Here is a 15,801-nt window from a genome sequence, read left to right on the forward strand (position 1 = left end):
CCCACGCGTTCAAAATGCTCTGAATACAGATCCACTGTTTTATCATCAATCCAGGAATCTACCTTTTTACACTTGGCCTTGTCAGCTTTATGCAAATGTATAAAAACATGATAAGACTTGCACAAACTGAAGTTCTTGTTTTTATTTCTGTTCCGAATGAGTTTCAATGAAGAATCTAAGGGAAGGGCAGCAACAAAAGAATTTCAGAGTCAAACAACATCGATCACTCCAAGTTGGATTCTGTCAGTTATAAACCACATGCTGGATTGCATTCAGAGGGGGAATAGTAATGTACAAAAGTGACACTGATTGCATGGGACCATGTGCGAGCAAACCGAGACTATTGTGTGGGGCACAGGATATCAAATGAACCGAAAATATGGAAGTACATGAGTGGGTGCTGAGGGCGATCCCAGAAATGTGTGGGTTTACACGTCTGGAGAGGGTTGGCATTTGGGTCTTTTCACCTGTAAAACACGAAGGGGTGACCTATTGTAGAGGAGCAGGAGCTTCCGAATTCACTGTCTGCATTTGCTGCTGGTTTCATATTGACAGCAAAGCGCATTCCGAACACTCTGTTATTTCGTCCCCAAAATCCTGCCCATTAATTTTCAGTCTCCCTACAGTGCGCTTCAGATCTGTGTGACAGGTCGGCACAACATCGAGAGCTGAAGGGCCTGTACTGTGCTCTAATGTTCTATGTTCTATAGGGTGGAAACAGGCCCTTCGGCCAAACAAATCCACAGTGACCCTCAGAGCAACCCACCCAGACACAATCACCTAATCCAAACATCCCTGAACACAATGGGCCATTTAGCAATGCCAATCCACCTAGCTGGCACTTCTTTGGACTGCGGGAGGAAACTGGAGCATCCGGAGGAAACCCACACAGACACGGGGAGAATGTGCAAACTCCACACAGATAGTCACCCGAGGCTGGACTTGAAGCTGCGTCCCTGGTGCTGTGAAACAGCAGGGCTAACTACGGAGCCACCGTGCTGCTGTTTTGGACCATGTACAAGTGATGGACTCTCAGGGGAGTGTCGCACTGACAGCAAGGTTTCTGGTCCCGAGACTGGCTCTCATGTAACGAGGGCTACACCAGATTCCTAGTGATTGATTGTGACAGGGGTCTCTCTAGTTAGAGGCACAGACAGACAATTCTACAGCCGACAGTGAGCCATCAGAATGGTGAGTCGCATCCCTGCAGATGACACCAAAATTGGAGGTGTAGGGGATAGTGAATAAGTTTACCTCAGAGTAGAATGGCTCCATCATCAGATGGGCAAATGGGCCAAGGAGCGACAGATGGAGTTCAATTTAGATCACTGAGAGTTGCTGCTTTTTGGAAAGGGAGCTCAGGGCAGGACTTAGTTCTGAGGAAGGGTCACCGGACCTGAAATGTTAACTCAGACGCTGTCAGACCTGCTGAGCTTTTCCGGCAACGTCAGTTTTTGTTCAGGGCAGGAAATTATACGCTTAATCCTGAGGTCCTAGGGTGTTTTGTTGTAGAAAGAGACCTTGAAGTGCAGGTTCTCAGTTCCTTGAAAGTGGAGTTGCAGGTAGGCAGGAGAGTGAAGAAAATGTTTGTTATGCTTGCCTTTATTGGTCAATGCACAGTGCATTGGAGTTGGTGGGTCATGTTGTGACTGTACAGGGCATTCGTAAGGCCACTATTGGAATACTGTGGACAATTCTACTCTCTCTGCCATCGGAAAAATGAAACTTGAAAGGATTCCAAAAAATGTTGCCAGGGTTGGAGGGTTTGAGCTATCATGAGATGCTGAATAAGCTTGGGTTATTTTCCCTGGAGCATTAGACCAGAAGACATCAGAGCAGAAATTAGGCTATTTGGCCCACTGAGTGTGCTCCACCATTCAAACATGGCTGATAAGTGTCTCAACCCCATTGTCCTGCTATCTTCCTGTAACCCTTCATCCCCTTGATAATCAAGAACCTATCTATCTCAGTCTTAAATGTACTCAATGACCTGGACTCCACAGCCTTCTGTGGCAGTGAATTCCATAGACTCACTAGTCTCTGGCTGAAGAGGTTTCTCCTTATCTCTGTTCTAAAAGATCTTCCCTTTACTCTAAGGATGTGTCCTCACATCCCAGTCTCTCCTAACAATGGAAGCATCTTCCCAACATTGAGTCTGCCCAGGCCAATCAGTGTTCTGTAAGTTTCAATGAGATACCCCCTCCTCCTTCTAAATTCCAATGAGTATAGTCCCAGAGTCCTCAAATGTTCCTCATATGTTAAGCTTTCCATTCCCGGGACCATTCTCGTGAACCTCCTCTGAATCTGCTCCAGGACCAGTACATTCTTCCTGAGATATGGGGCCCAAAACTGCCCATAATACTCCAAATGTGGCCTGACCAGAGCCTTACAAAGCCTCAGTAGTACATCCCTGTTTGTACATTCAAGTCCTCTCAAAATAAATACCAACATTGCATTTGTCTTCCTGGCTACTGATGCAACCTGCAAGTTTACCTTGAGAGCATCCTGGGCTAGAACTCCCAAGTCTCTTTACACTTCAGATTTAACATAGAACATAGAACATTACAGCACAGTACAGGCCTTTCGGCCCTCGATGTTGTGCCGACCTGTCATACCGATCTGAAGCCCATCTAACCTACACTATTCCAAGTACGTCCATATGGTTGTCCAATGATGACTGAAATGTACCTAAAGTTGCCGAATCTACTACCGTTGCAGGCAAAGTATTCCATTCCCTTACTACTGTCTGAATTTTCTCCCCATTTAGAAAATATTCGATGCTTTTATTCTTCTTACCAAAGTGCATGACCTCACACTTTCTCACGATGTACTCCATCTGCCACTTCTTTACCCACTCTCCCAACCTGTCCAAATCCTTCTGCAGCTTCCCCAACTCCTCGAAACTACCTGTCCCTCCAACTATCTTTGTATCATCTGCAAACTTAGCCAGAATGCCCTCAGTTCCTTCACCTAGATCATTAATGTATAAACTGAAAAGGTGTGGTTCCAACACTGACCCTTGAGGAACATCGCTTATCACCGGCTGCCAGAATCATATAAGGAGAGTAAATGCTTGTTGCCTCATTGCAAGTTGTGGGATCTTCCTATGTACAGTTTGACTGCACCATTTGCCATATTGCAGCAGTAACTACATTTCAACTAAACACGTCATTGGCTGTGAAGCGATTTGTGTTATAGTTGATCGATCGGTGTCACATTGTGGTGGTGAAGTTGTGGAGATGTCAGTGGAATAGAAATCCAGACAGCCACACCAATGTTCTGGGGACATAGGTTCAAGTCTCACCCCGGAGAATGTGGCAGGCCATGCCTCACAAGCCCTATTGAATTCTTTCAGGATGTGACAAAACACACGTTGATTAAGGCAGAGCAGTGGATGTGGTGCACATGGATTTTAGCAAGGCATTTGATAAGATTCCCCACCACAGGCTCATTCAGAAAGTAAGAAGGCATGGAATTCAGGGAAATTTGGCTGTCTGGATACAAAACTGCTGTCAAATTAAAGACAGAGGATGATAGTAGATGGAAAGTATTCAGCCTGGAGCTTGGTGACCAGTGGTGTGCCACAGGGATCTGTTCTGGGACCCCTGCTCTTTGTTACCTTTATAAATGGCTTGGATAATGAAGTGGAAGGGTGGGTTAGTACGTTTGCCGATGACATGAAGGTTGGTGGAGTCATGGACAGTGTGGAGGGCTGTTGTAGGGTGCAGTGGGACATTGACAGGAGGCAGAGCTGGACAAAGAAGTGGCAGATGGAATTCAACCCAGAAAAGTGTGAAGTGATTCACTTTGGAAGGTCAAATTTGAATGCAGAATACAGGGTTAATGGATGTGAGTTTGCTCGCTGAGCTGGAAGGTTAGTTTTCAGACGTTTCGTCACCATTCTAGGTAACATCATCAGTGAGCCTCCGGTGACGCGCTGGTGTTATGTCCCGCTTTCTATTTATCTGTTTAGGGTTCCTTGGGTTGGTGATGTCATTTCCTGTGGTGATGTCATTTCCTGTCCTTTTTCTCAGTGGATGGTAGATGGGCTCTAAATCAATGTGTTTGTTGATAGAGTTCCGGTTGGAATGCCATGCCTCTAGGAATTCTCGTGCGTGTCTCTGTTTCGCTTGTCCTAGGATGGATGTGTTGTCCCAATCAAAGTGGTGTCCACATCCAGAACCTCAACCTGAGCTAAAAAATCTTCTCAAAACTCGCTAACAGGGTTAATGGCAGGATTCTCAGCAGTGTGGAGGAACAGAGAGATCTTGGGGTCCACGTCCATAGATCCCTCAAAGTTGCCACCCAAGTTGATAGGGTTGCAAAGAAGGCATATGGTGAGTTTAAGAGCTGTGAGGTTATACTGCAGCTCTATAAAACCCTGTTAGACCAGATTCTGTTTTTGGTGTCATCAGTTGAGAGAAGAATACTGCTTGAGGTAATAACATAGTCTTCAACATCTTTAACTCTGGTCAGATGGGTTGACCACTTTTATCTTAGATCTGGATCTTGATATTTGACATTGACATTAACTCATCATTATGGATTCTTCTAAAATTGGATCATAGCATCCCTACAGCATGGAAGGAGACCATTCAGCCCATTTCATCCACACCAACTCTCTGAAGAGTCCACCTAGCCTACACATCTGTGGACTGTGGGAGGAAACCAGAGCACCCAGAGGAAACCCATGCAGACACAGGGAGAACGTGTGAACTCCACACAGACAGTCACCCGAGGACAGAATTGAACCTGGGTTCCCGGCGCTGTGAGGTAACAGTGCTGACCACTGAGCCACTGTGCCAGCCCAAAATGTCATTTCTAAATTAAATGGTCAATCATAGAGTGATCAATTCAATTTTTCAGAAAGCCTCGAAATGAAATTCCTGCCTGAAATGGACACAGTCTTGAGCAGCAACTCCCATGTCCCTTGAGTTACTTAAAACAAAACCTGAGTGCTGATTCTAGTTGGCTGCTAGATTACTCAGTTCTAACATGTTCCCCAATTTGTTCCTCCTTTAATGCCAATGTCAAACTTTGGTCACTCAGAGCCGTTAAATTTAAGAACCCACAATCAGTGAGTTCCATCCAAAACTTAAGCACGGAGCACCTCATTGATTTTATTGACATAAAGCATAAATCTAAAATTGCGAGACAGTGCTAGGATCCAGACAGTGCGAGAATCCTGACAGTATTCAAAATGGATACAACGTCAACTTCTGATCCAGTTTGCGAGAACATTGAAAATCACCTGCAGCATCCTCTATTCAATAGGGGTGCTCCAACTGGGAGAAAAATTATGACATAATCTGTTGTTGGGACAAATGAAATTCAGGAACCTTTTTAGACCCGTAAACACCAATGTTTGCATGGTTGCAAGAGTAGGTGATGGAATATCCCTTTTAAATAAATAACAGCTCTTTTGGGACACTAAAAGCAAAGTTGGCCGACTCAGTGGTATTTGGGAAGGGATACAAGACAGTAAGCCAGGAAGGTTGCAGAACTGAGATTGCACCTTTGCTTGCTGAGCCGGTGTGTTTGATTACAAATGCTTCGTAACCCTGCTCAGTAAGATGGCCAGCACGCCTCTGGTGAAGCATCAAGATTCCGTCCTGCTTGGTATTTATCTTCTGAAAAACTTTGAGCTTGCAGAATTCACTGTGAGAGTGTATCAGGCCAGAGAGATACGCAAGCGACATACCTTGATTGACTATAATGCAGAGGAGGCCACATCTGGAGCAGCAGATACAGTAGACCACATTGATGGATGTGCAGGTGAACCCCTGTCTAATGTGGAAGGTTTGTTTTGTGCCTTGACTGGAGGTGGGGGGGGGGGAGGTTTGGGGCAGGCGTAGCACTTCCTGCAGCTGCAGGGAAAGGTGTCAGGGGTGGTGATGCTATTGGGGATTGTGGAGCAGACGAGGGAGTCATGGAGAGAGCAGGCCCTACAAAAGGCAAATGGGGTGGGGAGGGAAATATATCTTTGGTTGTGGGATCAGATTGCAGGCGGCGGAAGTGGCGGAAAATGATGTGTTGAATCCGGAGGTTAGTGGGGTGATATGTCGGGGGAAGGGTGATTCTGTCCTTGTTTTTGTTGGGGAGAGGGAATGTGAGGGGAGAGATGTTGGAAAAGCAAGAGATGTGATTGAGAGCATTTTCGATCACTGAAGGGGGTGTAGTTGTGGTCCTTGAACTAAGAGGACATGTGGGATGTTCAGGAGTAGAACACCATAACTTTGGAGCAGATCTGGCAGAGGCGGAGGAATTGGGAGTAGAGATCACATTCTTGCAGGAAGGTGGGTGAGAGGTGGTGTAGTCTAGCAAGTTGTGGGAGTCAGTCGGCTTGAAATAGATGTCAGTTTCAAGGCAGTCACCCGAGACGGAGGTGGAAAGGTCCCGGAAGAAGAGCGAGGTATCAGAGGTGGTCCAGGTGAACTTGAGGTTGGGGCGAAAGGTGTTTGTGAAGTTGAACTCTTCAAGCTCCTTATGGGAGCATGAGGCAGCACCAATACAGTTATTGATGTTGCAGAGGAAGAGGTGGGGAATAGTGCCAGTGTAACAGCGGAAGAGGAACTGTTCCACATATCCTACAGAGAGGCAGGCACAGCTTGGGCCCATGAGGGTACCCATGTCTACCCCCTTCGTCTGTAGGAGGTGGGAGGAGTTGAAGGAGAAATGGATCCCCACCACTCCCTACCCGCACTCAACTATCACCATCCCAACTACCTTCCCCAGCCCCACTCCTCCCCCATTTCTGAAGAAGGGTCCTGACCCAAAAACGCTGACTTTCCTGCTTTTCTGATGCTGTCTGACCTGCTGTTCTCCTCCAGCCCCAAAAGGTACTATCTCTGACTCCAGCACTTGCAGTTCTCACTATCTCGGAGTTTCAGACGTACTGCTTCGAGTCAGCCCTGTTCCTGGGATTGGATCAATCAATAGGAAAATCACAATGTCCAAAACTGCCTTATGCAACTCCTTTTCCTGGACAGAATCTCATTTGCATTGGAGGAAGTGAATTGCATTCCTGAATCAAACAGCAGTACCCAGGAGGAATTATCATGCCGGTTACCATGTGACACAGGAAATGAAGTAAAGCCAAAATACTTGGGGATGACTCACAGACTTGTTTTTAAAACAGCAACTCGATCCAGTGGAACTGACACTTCAGAGGCAACATCAGTAAAAGAAGCAGGAACCTTTGGAGCGAGAACAACAGCATTGATTTCAGCTCAGCTGTAACCACGGTAGTATAAACCTCTTTACTATCTAGTGCTTCCAAAGCAGATTTTAACACACTGTAAGGACATGGTCATTTGAGAACTGTAATGTTACTCAGGAAAAAGAGGGAAAATGGCGTTTATACAATTGTGTTTCTATCAGCAATAGCCTGAACTTTTTATCTCAGAACTAAGGAAGGGTCACTGGACCCGAAACGTTAACTCTGTTTTCTCCTTCACAGATGCTGCCTGATCTGTTGAGCTTTTCCAGCAACTTTGTTTTTGTTCCTAATTTACAGCATTCGCAATTCTTTTGGTTTTTATGGTTTGAATGGAGTTGAATTAGCTTTATTTTCACATGTACTCTCATGAGCGCAGTGAAACATTTACATGTTGACAATTATGGTGACAACTTAAGTGCAAAGAAACCGAGGAACAGACTCTTGATTATAAATTCTTCAGGAAAAACCATTAGAAAATAAAGAAATAAAAGTCTAGCACTACAGAGTTTCACAATTTCAAAATAATAGTTACAAATTGGAAAAATAAGAGATAAAAAGTTCAGATTATTATTGTTGATAGAAACACAATTGTATAAAACCATGTCTCATGGTAAACTAAATTTTTTTCTGAAGGAGGGTCTAGGCCCGAAATGTCAGCCTTCCTGCTGCTCTGATGCTGCTTGGCCTGTGTTCATCCAGCTCTACACCTTGTTATCTCAGATCCTCCAGGATCTGCAGTTCCTACTATCGCTCATGGTAGACTCATTAAGTGGAGCTGAGTCTCAAGATCAGCCACGATCTTATTAAATGGTGAGGCAGGCTCGAGGGGCTGCTAGTTCTTACGTTCTTATTAATGCTTTCATTATGACTGGTTATTGACAGGAAATGTTAGCACTGATTGAGTTCAATTTGCTAATTGTTTGAAAGAAACAAGCTGATTTTCTAATACTGAGCAGGAAATTTTGTTCTAAAAGTTAATCAAAAATTTCTTTACGCCATTACCCTGAAAATCAAACAGCTTCAAGAACATAGAAGAATACTAAAAACATTGCATATCCAACCAAAAGATCGAAATTACGTCTGAATTCAAACCTGAGTTCTTTTACTCTGGGTCCCTGACCTAATCTCTGGCTCCTTGTTCCAGGCATTCTTCAAAACACCTCAAAGTCATTTTGATTGCATAGCTGGAGGGGTGTCAACAGCTGCCATGTTTCTACTCCTTTTGAACTCAAAATAAAGTTCTTCAACTCTGAAGATCATACTCATTCCGCTCCGGGCCCACAGACCATCCCCATTCCACTCCGGGCACACTGACCATCCCCATTCCGCTCCGGGCCCACTGACCGTCCCCATTCCGCTCCGGGCCCACTGACCGTCCACATTCCGCTCTGGGCCCACTGACCATCCCCATTCCGCTCCGGGCCCACAGACCGTCCACATTCCGCTCTGGGCCCACTGACCATCCCCACTGTGTTCCGGACCCACTGACCGTCCCCAATCTGCTCCAGCCCCACTGCCCATCCCTGCTCCGGCACCACTGATATTCCCACTCCGGGATCACTGACCATCCCCACTTGATAAATGTTCACTCACAATTTGGTTAGTCATTAAATCTGGCTCATTAATATTTACTAAATTCAATATATGCTTGCCCCCTTGTTGCATCCAGGACATATTGCTGTCGAAAACTATCCTGAATACACTCCAGAAATTCACAACCTTTGGGACAGATGCTTGTCTGACTGTCCCAATCCATGTTAAAATTAAAATCCTCCATGAATGCCACTTCTGGACTTTGTACCCGGACATGTCGTTCCATCCATATTTGCCTTTATCCAAAACGGTATAAAAAGACTGTGCTCTGTCTCTCTGTTCTGCAGTCAGTGCTATAGACAGAAGTCTATTGTCCTGAAATAGAATCTTTACATGATCAACCTCAGTTACTACTAAACTTTATATATTATACTAAAACAAAGTTGCTGGAAAAGCTCAGCAGGTCTGGCCGAGTTGACCGTGGCTCGGCAATGGCAGACATTTAAAGAACACACAGGTGAACTTCAACAATTGTATAACCCTATGATAATTGGAACTGCAGATGCTGGAGAATCCAAGATAACAAAGTATGAAGCTGGATGAACACAGCAGGCCAATCAGCATCTCAGGAGCACAAAAGTTGACATTTCAGGCCTAGACCCTTGATCAGAGAGGGAGATGGGGAGAGGTTTCTGGAATAAATAGGGAGAGAGGGGGAGGCGGGCCAAAGACGGAGAGAAAAGAAGATAGGTGGAGGGGAGAGTATAGGTGGGGAGGTAGGGAGGGGATAGGTCAGTCCAGGGAAGATGGACAGGTCAAGGAGGCGGGATGAGGTAGTAGATAGGAAGTTGAGGTGTGGTTTGAGGTGCTTCCTCTACATTGGGGAAACAAAGCGGAAGCTTGGGGACCACTTTGCAGAACACCTCCGCTCGGTTTGCAATAAACATCTGCACCTTCCAGTCGCGAACCATTTCAACTCCCCCTCCCATTCCTCAGACAACATGTCCATCATGGGCCTCCTGCAGTGCCACAATCATGCCACCCAAAGGTTGCAAGAACAGCAACTCATATTTCGCTTGGGAACCCTGCAGCCCAATTGTATCAATGTGGACTTCACAAGCTTCAAAATCTCCCCTTCCCCCACTGCATCCCAAAACCAGCCCAGTTCATCCCCTCCCCCCACTGCACCACACAACCAGCCCAGCTCTTCACCTCCACCCACTGCATCCCAAAACCAGCCCAGCCTGTCTCTGCCTCCCTAACCTGTTCTTCCTCTCACCCATCCCTTCCTCCCACCCCAAGCCGCACCTCCATCTCCTACCTACTAACCTCATCCCACCTCCTTGACCTGTCCGTCTTCCCTGGACTGACCTATCCCCTCCCTACCTCCCCACCTATACTCTCCTCTCCACCTATCTTCTTTTCTCTCCATCTTTGGTCCGCCTCCCCCTCTCTCCCTATTTATTCCAGTTCCCTCTCCCCATCCCTGTCTCTGATGAAGGGTCTAGGCCTGAAACGTCAGCTTTTGTGCTCCTGAGATGCTCTTTGGCCTGCTGTGTTCATCCAGCTTCACACTTTGTTATCTTTAATTGTATAACCCTGTCTAGTGTGAGAGTAAAACAGGAAAGGTGGCTCAACCATGAATATCAAGGGAGATCAGAAACCGGGTTATCGCCAAAGAGGAGACATATAAACTAACCAGAAAAAGCAGTGAACCTGAGGACTGGGAGAAATTTTACATGCAGCAGAGGAGGACAAAGGGTTTAATATGGAAAGGTTAATAGAATATGAAAGTAAGATCACAGAAAACATAAAAACTGATTGCAAAAGTTTCCTTAAATATGTGAAGATGAAAAGACTGGTGAAGACAAGTGTCAGTCCCTTACGGTAAGAATCTGTTTTGTTTGGAAAAAAAAGCGGCATGGTGGCTCAGTGGTTGGCACTGCAGCCTCACAGCACCAGGGACCCGGGTTCGATTCCAGCCTCAGGTGTCTGTGTGGAGTTTGCACATTCTCCCTGCGTCTGCGTGGGTTTCCTCTGGGTGCTCCGGTTTACTCCCACTGTCTAAAGATGTACAGGCTAGGTGGATTGGCATTGCTAAAATGCCCATAGTGTTCAGGGATATGCAGATTAGGTGGGTTATAGCAGGATAGGCCTGGGTAGGAGGCTCTGAGGGCCACTGAATGCTCCAATCCTATCTACTGCCTTCATATTTTTATGTGTTTCGACAAGAAAACACCCTCATTCTACTAAATTCCAATGAGTATAGTTCACGTCTCCTCAATTTCTCTTCATAAGGCAACCATGGACATACATGGAATAGTGTAGGTTAGATGGGCTTGAGATCGGAATGACATGTCGGCACAACATCGAGGGCCGAAGGGCCTGTACTGTGCTATAATGTTCTCTGTTCTATCCCTCAACTCTGGAATCAAACAACCTTGACAGATTTAAGAGAATTCTTTGTGGTGGTTACAAGCAGGATATATAAAGGGGAAACAGTGGATTTGGATTTTCAAAAGGTGCCGCACATTGGGCTTCTATTAACATGAAGAGGATTGACTAACAAATAGAAAACAGAGAGTTGGTATGATGGGAACATTTTCAGAATGGCACCCTCTAACTCGTGGAGTGCCTCAGGGTATCAGTGCTGGGACCACACTTATTCAGAACATTCCCTTATTGACTTGCATAAGAAAAGTGAGTGAACCGTGGCCAAGTTTGCGAATGACACAAAGTGGCTGCAGAAGGAGATAGGCAGATCAGACAAGTGAGCAAACCCTCGACAGATGGAATATCAGGTGGGATAATGTATGGTTATGCACTTTGGCAGATGGAAGAGGAGTTGAATATTATTTAAATGAAGACATACTGCAGAAAGGTGCAGAACAGAGGTATTAGGGAGTTCTTGTCCATGAATTACAAAAAGCTAGCATGAACGTTCAGTGGGTAATAGGGAAGGCAAATGGAATGTTGGCCTTTATATCAAGTGGGTGGTGTATAAGTATCTGAAAGCCTTATTGCAGCTGTACAAGGTGCTGGTGAGACACATCTGGAATAATAGGAACAGTTATGGTCCCCTTGTTCATGGAAAGATATTGTTTCGTTGAGGCAGTTCAGAGAAGGTTCACTCAGATGATCCCTGGTATGGAGGGTTACGTCATGAGTATGAGTGACACATGTTGGGATTCTACTCACTGGAGTTTAGAAGAAGATGTAATCTCACTGAAACATTCAGGATTCTTAAGGGGGTGACGGGGTCAATGCTGAGAGGATGTTTCACCTCATGGGAGAGCCTAGGACCGGAGAGCATAGTTTCAGAATAAAGGGGCACTGATTTAGGACTGAGACGAGGAGGAACTTCTTCTCTTGAGTTCTGAGTCTTTGGATCTCCTTACCACAGAAAGCTGTGGGGGTGGTGTCTATTTAAACCTGAGGCAGATAGATTTTTGGGAATCAAGGGTTACAGGAAAAAAGTGGGAAAGTTGGATCAGCCATGATCCTATTGAATGGCACAGCAGGTTCGAGAGGCTGAATTGCCTACTCCTGTTCCTCATTTCACATGGTCTTATGGTTTTATGGGCATTATTAAAACATGTAAGATTCTCAGAGGATTTGACAGGGTCGATGTGGAGAGGTTGTTTCCCCTTGTGGGAGAGTGTAGGGCCAGAGGGCATCATCGAACAGTAAGGAGTTATACATTTAAACAGAGATGGGCAGGAATTTCTTCTTTCAGATTTGGAGAATGGGACGAGCTTGATAATTCTTTTGGGAGCCAGCACGGACAGAGAGGGTCCCTTCCATACTGTAAAAGTCTATGATTCTGTGTGTGAGGTTTATATTTTCGTCAGAGGGATAGAAAGGTAATGTATTATCTAAGTGGAGAGAAACATCAGAGTGCTTTGGTGCAGAGGGATCTGGGTGTCGTTGGACATGAACCACAGAACGCTAGGATGTAGCTACAGCAGGTAATAAGGAAGGCAGATGGAATTTTAGCATTTCAATGGTTCTAATAGGAATAGAGTATAAAATTAGGGAAGTGTTGCTGTAACTGTACAAGGCATTAGGCTTCACTTGGATCGCTGCGGACAGTTTTGATGCCTTTACTTGAAGAGGGATGTAGTTGCATTGGAGGTAGTCCGCAGGCGGGTCACTAGATTGATTCTAGAGAATCTCAAGAATAGAAATTGAGCAATTTATTCCTATTCTGTCTGGAGTTTAGCAGAATGAGAGGAGCTCTAATTGAGAGATATTAGATACTAAACGAGATTGACAAAGCAGATGTGTAGAGGATGTCCCTCATGCGGAACAATGTAGAATAAGTTTTATGAGAAGGGGTTGAAGATGGGGAGGTGATGGCCTGCTGTTATTATCGCTGGACTATTAATCCAGAAACCCAGATAATGTTCGGAGGACCTGGGTTCGAATCCTGCCGGGCAGATGGTGGAATTTGAATTCAGTAAAATATCTGGAATTAAGAATCTAATGAGGGCTGTGAACCCATGGTCAATTGTCAGAAAAACACATCTGGTTCACAAGTGTCCTTTCGGGAAGGGAACTTCTATCCTTACCTGGATAACAAAGTGTGAAGCTGGATGAACACTGCAGGCCAAGCAGCATCTTAGGAGCACCAAAGCTGATGTTTCTAGCCTGGACCCTTCATCAGAAAAGGGGAATGGGGAGACAATTCTGAAATAAATAGGGAGAGAGGGGGAGGCGGACCGAAGATGGATACAGGAGAAGATAGGTGGAGAGGAGAGTATAGGTGGGGATGTAGGGAGGGGAGAGGTCAGTCCGGGGAGGACGGACAGGCCAAGGGGGTGGGAAGAGGTTAGTAGGTAGGAAATGGAGGTGCGACTTGAGGTGGGAGGAGGGGATAGGTGTGAGGAAGAACAGGTTAGGGAGGCAGGAAAGAGCCGGGCTGGTTTTGGGATGCAGTGGGGGGAGGAGAGATTTTGAAGCTGGTGAAATTGATATCATTGGGCTGCAGGGTTCCCAAGCGGAATATGAGTTGCTGTTCCTGCAACCTTTGGGTGGCATCATTGTGGCGCTGCAGGAGGCCCGTGATGGGCATGTCATCTGAGGAATGGGAGGGGGAGTGGAAATGGTTCGCGACTGGGAGGTGCAGTTGTTGACTGCGAACCGAGCGGAGGTGTTCTGCAAAGCGGTCCCCAAGCCTCCGCTTGGTTTCCCCAATGTAGAGGTAGCCACAACCGGTATACTGATGCAGTATACCACATTGACGGATGTGCAGGTGAACATCTGCTTGTTGTAGAAAGTCATCTGGGATGGTGGTGAGGGAGGAGGTGTAGGAGCAGGTGTAGCATTTCCTGTGGTTTCAGGGGAAAGTGCCAGGTGTGGTGGGTTTGGAGGGGAGCGTGGAACGGAGAAGGGAGTCACGGAGAGAGTGGTCTCTCTGAAAGGCAGAAACAGACACTCGCAGCCATGCACCGGCACCTCCAGGCACTGCAATCCAGCCTGCCCCAGCTCAGAGCCTCCCTCTCCCAGACCTGCAAAGGACCTCTCCTGTTTTTCATCCTCCGCAGGATCCACAGACTGAACACTCAGTTCCACTCAGCTTTACTGGGCACCAACAACCGTTAAGTACAACAAACTCACGGGTTCCTGCCACCTTGAACAGGATTCCTCCACCTCCCTAGTCGCTAGCCTGTCCCTGCACCTCCCCCACAATGTACCCACTGCCATTGGCCATGAGGCCACGGCCAGTGAACCCTCCGATGACGTCACATCCACCACCGCGGGGTACACCACTTGCGGGATCACGCAGACGACCGCTGCTGTGGACACCGCCTCCACCTCTACTACTTACACCACCACCGTCACCGCTGCTGCTGCCGCCCACCCTGCTCTGCCCACCGCCACCGATGCCAACGCTGCATCGCCCACCACCGACACTGATGCATCTCCGCCCTGCATCTGCTGATGCTGCTCCGCCCGCCGTCCACGCCATCATCGCTCCGCACACGACCTCCACAGCCAGCAACCCCAGTGATTACAGCCACACTGAGCCCTGCCGCATGTTCACCTTCCGCCCAGACCTCCCACTGACTGAGGACGAACGGTCAGTCCTTAGTAAGGGGCTCACCTTTGTCCCCCTACAACCACACATCAACGAATACCAGTCACGATTGGACATAGAGCAGTTTTACCGCTGCCTTCGCCTCCACGCCTACTTATCTAACTGTGAACCGAACCCTCCTTCCACAGACCCGTTCACCCTCCTCCACCACAAGTCCACGTCCTGGACACCACCCCCAGGCCTCCTACCTTCCCTTGACCTCTTCATCTCCAACTACCGTCGAGACATTAACTGCCCCAACCTCTCCACCCCTCTCACCCACTCCAACCTCTCCCCCGCAGATATTCGTCACTTATGCAGCTTGTCACTTGCTTTCGGACAATGGCCATCAATATCTCAGGACATTTCACCAACACCTTCCACCCCAACTTTAAGTTCACCTGGACCATATCCATCACAACCCTCACCTTCCAGGACCTTTCTGTCTCCATCTCAGGCTACCACATACAAACTGATGTTCATTTCAAGCGCACCGACTCCCACAGCTACCTGGAATACACCTCCTCCCTTCTCAATTCCTTCACCTCTGCCGCATCTGCTCCCAGGATGAGGCATTCCCCTCCCGCACATCCCAGATGTCCACATTCTTCAAGGACCGCAACTTCCCCCCACCTGCAGTGATTGAGAACGCCCTCGACCGTGTTTCCTGCAATTTCCACACTTCATCCCTCACACCCAGCCCTCGCACTAACTTCCCAAAGAGAATCCCCCTAGTCCTCACATACCACCCCACCAACCTCCAGATACAACGCATCATCCTCTGACACTTCCGCCATCTACAATCCAACCTCACCACCCAAGACATTTTTCCATCCCCACCCTTGTCTGCCTTCCGGAGAGACCGCTCCCTCCGCGACTCCCTTGTCCGCTCCACACTCCCTTCCAACACCACCACACCCAGCACTTTCCCCTGCAACCGCAGGAAGTGCTACACCTGCCCCCACACCTC

Source organism: Stegostoma tigrinum, chromosome 2 (assembly GCF_030684315.1).
Source record: "Stegostoma tigrinum isolate sSteTig4 chromosome 2, sSteTig4.hap1, whole genome shotgun sequence".
Taxonomy (NCBI): Eukaryota; Metazoa; Chordata; class Chondrichthyes; order Orectolobiformes; family Stegostomatidae; genus Stegostoma; species Stegostoma tigrinum.